We start from the raw sequence: 9,211 nt of genomic DNA, 5'->3' as shown, positions 1-9,211 counted from the left end.
GCCAGTCTTACCCAGTTAGTGGTCAGATGAGCTTGCTGGTGAAATGATTGGACCTCAGCTGAAGGTGAATGCTGTCCTCCTACCTTGCGGCACGTAGCTTGTGTGTGAGTGGGTGTGAACCTGTGTGCACACTCGGGGTGTATATGAAACCCACCCATACTGGAGCAGTATTCATGTGAATGATTTACCCTGATGACTTCAAGACCACAAAATTCCATCCAACAAAGGAGCTCATTTACTTTCTGACATGGTTAATGTCCTGATTTAATGGCCCTCTTATGTCACACTCAGCACCCTAAATTATAGGGCAACCCAGACAATTACACTGCAGGATTTCAGGCTGCACCTCTCCCGAGAGCTGCCCTCACGTACTCAAGTGGAAGCAGCAGAGCTGAACTCTCATCCCTTCCTGCACCGCCTTGTTGCTCCAGTTCACTGTCTCCTGAGACTTTTCAGCCACAGGAAATACTATTTTGAACATATCACTGCACATGCAAAGACTAAAAGTGTCTATCTTGTTGATACTATTCAAGAAGCAGAGTCTGTTTCTTGATTGGATGCTCTGCAATGCCTCTGTATGAAAGATTAGTTTCCATAATGACCCATTAGAGAAAGTAGTTATTGTAAGAATTTTACAAACAGGAGACCCTGAACTTGCTCCTAAACACAAAACAAGCTGTTTAAATTTGGGGAGCTGCTGCTAGGCATATTTAGTGACTAAGAAAAATTTGTCAGATGGGTTTAAGAGATTTTTACAAGCCTTGCATCAATCACAAGGTTAATCGTAAGGTAAAAAGGTAAAATGCTCATGCCTAGAGCCGCAGTTCAGGGGCTTATATCCAAGACAGCCAAGTGCCTTTCAGCTGAAACTCTCTCTAAGAACCATTTCTTAGCTTTGATCTACTAATTTATGCAGTAAGTAATGACCTAAAAGTAAACTAAACAACTGAAAACATAGATTATCTCAGAAATGAAATCTCACTTTAAAAAATGTCACTTTCTAAAACTTAGATGCCACTTTACAAATATGAGAAATAAAACATTTTAATGAGACAAATAGGGAATGACAGGTAACAAAATTAGCATCCATAACAATTCAAAAGTAGCTTAAAATTCTATAATTGTATTGATTCAATTTGCTAGAAGCAGGTGAGGTGGGAAGGAGAGGCCTCTTGAGAAAGAGGAAGGGAAGGTGGGCAGGAATAATCCTGTGTTTTCTGCTCCGGATGTTACTCAATTCCATTTTAAATCTTCAAACCTTGACCTAACTCTAAAAAGAGGTGCCTTGCAACACTGGGAGCAAACACTCTTTTTGTAACTTCTGTTTTCAGTTCAGGGTACAAGTGCAGGTTTGTTACGTAGGTCAATGTGTGACGTGGCGGTGGGGTTGTTGTACAGATGATTTCTTCGCCCCAGGTGTTAAGCCTAGTGCCCATTAGTTGTTTTTCCTGATTCTCTCCCTCCTCCCAACCTCCATCCTCAAAGAGGCCCTAGTGTGTGTTGTTCCCCTCTATGTGTCCATGTGTTCTCATCATTTAGCTCCCACCTATGAGAGAACATGCAGTATTTGGTTTTCTGTTCCTGTGTTAGTTTGCTAAGGATAATGGCCTCCAGCTCCATCCATGTCCCTGTAAAGACCGTGATCTTTTCCTTCTTTATGGCTGCCCAGTATTCCATACTGTCTGTGTACCATATTTTCTTTATCTAGTCTATCATTGATGGGCATTTAGGTTGATTCCATGTCTTTGCTATTGTGAACTGTGCTGCAATGGACATTCACGTGCATGTCTTTATAATAGAATGATTTATATTCCTTCAGGAATATAAAAACAGCTAGAAAAAAATCTCTTAAACCCATCTGACTCAGTAATGGGATTGCTAGGTCGGATGGTATTTCTGTCTTTAGATCTTCGAGGAACTGTCACACTATCTTCCACAATGGCCGAACTAATTTACAGTCCCACCAACAGTGTGTAAGCATTCCTTTTGGGAGAAAGCACTCTTAGGAAGCTGTAGAAAAGCCTTTAGTAAAGAAGGCTATGTCTTCCACAGAGCATTCTGACCACATTGGTTAAACAATCTGGACTTCGATCCCATCCCCACTGGAGACGAATTAGTCACTCTCTGAGAGTCAGTCGCCTCGTGTGTCCAATGGCGATAGCATTCTTGTCTTGTAGAATCGTCGTGAGGACTAACTGATGGAACACAGGCAAGGCACCTAATAAAGAGTGCCGCGCCATGGTGTGAACATTCAACACCGTTTTTCAGGTGTTATTACCACAGTGAGTATTTGGTGATACTGTGAAGCTGTTCAAATTAGGCAATGTTTTATTGTTCTGTGGCACCTAATCAGTGCCAAGCCCATTCTCTCTCCCTCTCTCTCATCCACACACACAAACGCACACATACAACACGGTAAACTGAATTTAAGGATAAGCTAGGAAGTATGAGAACACCTAATTTCTTTTTGGCTCATAAAATAAGAGCAAATTGCTATAAAATAAGACTAATTACTATAAAATAATTAACATTATTACTATATGACACTGAAGTCAAGTAAAGATGTAATTTGTAAGAAACATGAGCATGCTGCCTTGAATTCCACATGCAGCTGTGTGTGCTCTAAAGAAAACAAGCTGTGGAGAGAGCAGCAAGAAGACAATGAAAGAAGAAATACAAAGAAGCGCATAGAAGCCGGTGTCCCCCTTCCTATAATTTCTGCTGACCAACTCGGGGGACCCAGGCCACTCCCTCCACCTAGAGATGGAAGGAACACTGGACTCACAGGGGCAACTCTTGAGGCCTTGATGAAAGACGTTCCTCAGCCCCGTGGAACTGCGGCCGCTGTAGTTGATAGCATGTAATACAAAACACATTTGTCAACTTTCTTTATATCTAAATAAATAAATACCCAGGGGAAGAGGAAGCTCACTACAGTAATCTGATTTGGTGATGTGTCTCGAGAAAGAATGCACACCCAAGGGCTGGCACGAAAGATGTGGACAGCTATCAGCCAAGCAAAACAGCTAGAAAAGACCCACCACACTGGGCAGGGTGGAAAACGGCAAATGGTATGGGCAATGGGGCTGAATGAATCCCTTGAGGATTATATCATTTTTGGCAGATTGAGTCATGTGGGAAGATTTGGGGGAACAAGTCAAAATCCATTACTTCAGGAAGCATTCAAGGCTAAACTCGGTTTTATAGGTTGTGTGTGAATAGTCGTAAAACCATGTTGGGTTTTACATGGTTTATTATTTCTGAATAATTCGAAGCAACGCCTTACCTTTGAGACACTTGGCAGAGAGGGCGGCATCCCAGCTTGCAGAACTGTTGAAGAGGCTCTTGGCCTCTACAGAGGCCACACAGAAAGACAAAGGATGGAGCATGACCACTGCAAAGGCCAAGGGTGTGGAAGTACTTCCGGTATGGCAGAGGTGACACCACTCAGGAACTGGTGGTGGGGGGCAACCTTATCTGCTCTGAAGTTGTTGGCTGGATTCTCAATCAGCTGAAAAATAGGACTGGAAATGCTGACACCCCCTCTCTTAGTCATATAAGTGATACCCTCCTGCATTGAACTAAATGACATCCATTATTTCTGATGGGGACTCCATCAGCATCTTAGATTAGTGGTGGGACTGGGGATACTTGGCTTCCTAGGATGTAAAATTCACAGATTTAGGAGTATGTTTATCACCAGTCCTTTCTCCCCTTTATGTCCTACATGTCTCTATCATTATACTCCTTTATTTTAAATTTTCATTGACCCTAAACTTCTAACCTATACAGCCTCTCAAAGGGACATCAACTCATTGTGTAGCCCCTTTCACTTAATTGAAAGTCCAATGCTACTTCTGGCAAATTGTGAAAGTAAAATCAAATAAGCTGGGAAAAGGAATCTAAATTTTTTTTTTAAAGGAAGATGGCAGTTTTATTTAAACACAAAACGTGCACATAAGCTGTCTATTCATTTTCTTCGCTGCGCAGCCTGGCATTGGGGTTGGTGACTCTGATGGCCAGCTGGGCAGCTCTTTCCACGATGGCTTTGCGGTTCTTAGAGGAAACATTGTGAGCGATCTCAGCACAGTAAGATTTGTTGCACATCGGCAGCACTTCCAGCTCCTTGACGTTGTGGACCAGGAACTTCCGGAAGCCACTGGGCAGCATGTGCTTTGTCTTCTTATTGCTCCCATAACCAATGTTAGGCATTAAGATCTGGCCCTTGAACCTTCTACGAACCCTGTTGTCAATACCTCTGGGTTTCCGCCAGTTACGCTTAATTTTGACATATCGGTCTGACTGGTGCCGGATGAACTTCTTGGTTCTCTTTTTGACGATCTTGGGTTTCACAAGGGGTCTAAGGGCAGCCATGATGCCGACCAAGAGATGGCTGCTATCTCCGTAGGCAGCGCCGAGGAAAAGAAGGGACGCTGGTGCGCAATCCTAAATTTTTTTAAGTGTGGAAAAATATGGCAGAAATGAAGACAAAGAATTTTACTGTGTGTCTGCTTTTGTTTGTTTTGAAAGTATTCATGATCAAATAAAAATATTCATAGAGAAAAAATTGACAGTGACTACTCACCTGTAAGGACTTTTTCAAACATAAAAATAACCATTCTAGCAAGTGTTGCTTTTCAAAGCAACAGATTCCTAAGACATTTTACACTTTCTCTTATACAGATCTCAGGTCCAAAATAAAATAGAAAACAGAACTGCAGAATACTGTGAAATAAAAATAACACAAAGGCTGGGCGTGGTGCCTCAAGCCTGTAATCCCAGCACTTTGGGAGGCTGAGGCAGGCCGATCATGAGGTCAAAAGATCAAGACCATCCTGGCCAACATGGTGAAACCTCGTCTCTACTAAAAATATGAAAATTAGCTGGGCATGGTGGTGTTCGCCTGTAGTCCCAGCTACTCAGGAGGCTGAGACAGGAGAATTGCTTGAACCAGGGAGGCAGAGGTTGCAGAGCTGAGATTGTGCCACTGCACTCCAGGCTGGCACTTGACCACAGAGTGAGACTCTGTCTCACACACACACACAAACATGTAAGAAAAGCTATATGATATAGCTAAAGCAATACCCTGAGGAAATTTCATAGCTTTAAATACTTAATAGTCTATACACTCAACTAAAAAAAAAAAAAATACTGGCCATGGTGGCTCACGCCTGTAATCCCAGCACTTTGGGAAGCCAAGGAGGCTGGATCACCTGACGTCAGGAGTTCAAGACCAGCCTGGCCAACATTGTCTCTACTAAAAATACACAAATTAGCCGGGCATCGTGGCACATGCCAGTAATCCCAGCTACTCAGGAGGCTAAGGCAGGAGAATCACTTAAACTCAGGAGGCAGAGGTTCCAGTGAGCCGAGATTGTGCCCCTGCACTCCAGCCTGGGCAACAGAGCAAGACTCTGTCTCAAAAAAAAAAAAAAAGGAAATTAAGGAAAGAAAAATAAATTTGAGAAAATTGCAGGGAGAGATAATAAATATAAAAGAAGAAGAAATTAACCAAATCAAGGAAAATGGCAGTAATTCACAAAAAGAAAGAAAAATACATGTGAAATGGGAAAATTGTTAGCTGCAAGGGAAAGGTTTAAATAATAAATGATTACCCTGCTCAATTATGCAGAAATAAATGTGAAAACCTCATAATTTTCTAATAAGATATGTTACTAAATATAGAAATGAGAGAAATAGAAACAAAATAATTCACATGGTAGAGATTTTAAGAGAGCACTCAGCCCAGCTGCTTTTGTAGAATAATTTCATCAGCCATCCAAAATGTAGATACTGTCAATGTTATTTAAACTGCTATGAATGGTAAAGAAGGAAATCTTACCAAGTACGTTTTATTTCAGAACTTTTATTTTTGAATAGTTTCGGACTGGCAAAGCTAACACAGGGAGTTTCCATATGGCCCTCTCCCAGCTTTCCGTACTGGTAACAGAGTCTATAACCAGAGTACATTTGTCAAAACTAAGTAACTATTAATGGTACAAAACTATTAACCAACTTACAGATTTTGTTTGGATTTCACCCTTTCTTTTTCCACTGATGACCCTTTTCTGTTCCCAGATTCAATCCCAGATATTATGCTGCATTTAACCAATTATTTTTATGAATAAAAATCTGCATATATATATATAGAGAGAGAGAGAGACAGAGACAGAGAGAGAGGTAACAATATTTAAGGACCCCTCCCAAAGGAAAAATATAGCTCCATTTCACTCATGAACATTGCTTCAAAAACTCTAATCCCACCATGCTTTAAAAGAAAGATATACCATAGCCAACGTGGAGTTCAATCTAAGTTGTGAGAATCCCCCAACTTAGGAAATCTACTGATGTAACATGGAGTAGGTCAAAAAAGACAAACTCAATTAGTTTGTCCATAGATTTAGAAAAGACGTTAAGTTTGGCAGGGCATGGTGGCTCACGACTGTCATATCAGCACTTTGGGGGGCAGAGGTGGCCAGATTACCTGAGGTCAGGAGTTCTAGACCAGCCTGGCAAACATGGTGAAACCTCCTCTCTAGATAATACAAAAAAATTAGCTGGGCATGGTGCTGGGCACCTGTAATTCCAACTACTCGGGAGGCCAAGGCAGGAGAATCGCTTCAACCCAGGAGGCAGAGGTTGCACTGAGCCGTAATCTTGCCACTGTGCTCCAGCCTGGGTGACAGAGTGAGAACCATCTCAAAAATAAAAAAAAAAAAGAAAGAAAGGGCGTTAAGTTCACCATCATTCATAATTTAACATCTTAGCAAAATAGGAACATACCCATTTATCATGATTTTACACACATGTACCAGTATTGGTACCAGCATTGTATTTAATGACAAAATATTTCTACTGAAGTCAAGAAAGAGACCAGAATGCTCACAATTACCACGACAATTTTAGAGTGTATTTGAATTACTCATTAATGTAATTAGACAAGAGAAACAAAATGCATAAAAATTGAGAAAGAAGTAAATATTTTATTATTTGCAGATAATACAATAGTATGCTTCAAATACACACACACAAGAAAATCAACTGAAAAACTGTTATAAACAAGAGATCTATTAATATCACTGGCAACAAAATTAAACAAAAATCGGTAGCTTCTCACGTGCAAGCAGCAACTCATTAGAAAATATAGTGGAAGAAAAGAGTAAAAACAAAAGAATATCTGGGACTATACTTTATAAGAAATGCACAGGTCCTAGATAAATACCCTTTCTAAATGATGCCAACAGACAAGAGAAGACTAAAATATGGAGAACTACTTTATTATTGGGTGGAAAACATCAAAATTGTAAGTGCTGAAAATAATATTCCCTAAAGTAATGTGATCTCAATAAAAATACCAAGAGGCTCCCCCGTTTTTAACTACATAAGGTAAAGTACATCCACCCAAAGGAACACAACAGAGCGGTGAAAATGAATGAGGAACTAGGACATAGTAATCCTATGCGGGCACCTGCAATCCCAGCTACTTGGGAGACAGGCGGGAGAATCACTTGAACCTAGGAGGTGGAGGTTGCAGTGAGCCGAGATTGCACCATTGTACTCAAGCCTGGGAGACAAAGCAAGACTGCATCAAAAAAGAAAAAAAAAAGAAAACTGCATACTCCTTACACGTTCCATTGTATCTCTCAATTATTATGTAATAGTATCTGTTTTTAAGAATGAGGTGCCTCTGGGATGATAACATTGGTAGGGTCCTGAACAGCTTCCGGGGTAAAAATCCTGGGTTGGCCTCTCCTTACTGGAGGCCTTGGGCAGGTCATGTATCCCTCAATGCCTTTATTTGTGCATCTGTAAAACGAGCTTAATAATCGTACCCACTCCTAAGACTGTTGAGAGGATTAAAAATATAGGCACCAATACCAAGCCTGGTGTCCTGGACATAGTGAGCACACAAAAGACTTAGCCGTGATCACAGTTAAAGAATCACCTACAAGACACTAAGTGAACAAAGCAAGAGACAGAGGATGTCATGGTGCAGCTCCCTTCCGTGTAGAAGCGGGAGGACAGGAATTGAGCCACAGCGACTGCTCCTGAGAGAAGAACTCAATTAGGAATTTAGGATGGGAGACAGACTTGCTTTCCATTGTACAGTTTGACTTTGTTCCCATGTATATGATCACCTTTTTAATTTAAAAAATTAATCTAATATGAAGCCAGTCATAAGCTGTAAGGCTTCCTGCTCTGGTTGGGAGGAATTCCACATGCCCACGGCCTTTCTCTCTGCCCACTGATGCTGAAGCTATCCATAATCATAGAGCTTGATGTCATGCCAGTTCTCAGTGGTGTTGACAGACTCCAGCTCAAAAGTGCCTTTATGAGACCTTGTCCCTTAGTAAAGCTTGCAAATTGCTCTGATCTTAGCAGACAAAGCCACCGCTCATTCCCTGAATCTCTGAATATCCTACACAATAACGTAAGAATTGGCGAAAATTACCCCAGATAAAGCGTCCTTTAGAACATCAAAGTCCCTGGTTTCCAGGCTGTAGGCTGCAGGTATGTGACAGCCCTGACAGCCAGATGGACGGCAGAGATAAAGCAAAAAGTGAAATTCTCCGGCCACCGTGCCCGCGCTGGGTTTGGTGCTAGGGTTTCTGCCGAGGGGATTAATGTTATCCTCGGAGGTGTGAGCACATTTTGCTTTTACCTTCAAAACCAGGTAATCAGCCGCAGATAACAATCAGAGAAGGCCGAGTTAAACCCTCAGCGAGCTGGTGGAGAGTCTTTCTCCTCCTGCCTGGTTTGTTTAATTTTGGCCTGGGTCAGTTCACATACACACACACATATTTTCTGTGTTTTCGCTAAATTCCTTGTTTCCAGCTTTGTTTATGATGTGAGGCCCTTTCCCTTCCTATCATCATCATTATATTTTCCAGAGCAGCCAGAGCCTTGTCCACGTTTTTGAAGACTGACTCTAGCAAACTTGCCACTTGACTCAACTGACGTAAATAACATTCGTAAATACAGCCCGGGCAGAAGCTTGCACACGTTCCCCAGAATAAATACATGTACAACCTGAAGTTGGCAGCACGGGTTGGAGCACTTAACCATCCTCTGGCCAAGAAGTTGCTTAGTCCTCTTGCTGGGCGGCTAAGTGCTAGCTGTCTCTCTGGCAAGGAAGCATGTTACTAGGTGAGAGAAGACATGGGAAAAGTTTCATATTTGACAGCTTTACCTTGCCCTATTTTAGCAACAA

General features: G+C 41.6%; 1 pseudogene; it reads right to left on the bottom strand.

Annotated features, from left to right (window-relative positions):
• Positions 1-3,907: 3,907 nt before the first annotated feature.
• LOC100397992 (ribosomal protein L32 pseudogene) lies at positions 3,908-4,425 on the bottom strand (annotated as a pseudogene).
• Positions 4,426-9,211: the final 4,786 nt, after the last annotated feature.

This window comes from Callithrix jacchus, chromosome 6 (genome assembly GCF_049354715.1).
Source record: "Callithrix jacchus isolate 240 chromosome 6, calJac240_pri, whole genome shotgun sequence".
In the NCBI taxonomy this organism is placed as follows: domain Eukaryota; kingdom Metazoa; phylum Chordata; class Mammalia; order Primates; family Cebidae; genus Callithrix; species Callithrix jacchus.
Note: the sequence above shows the minus strand (reverse complement) of the source record. Positions and strands in the feature narration are given on the sequence as shown.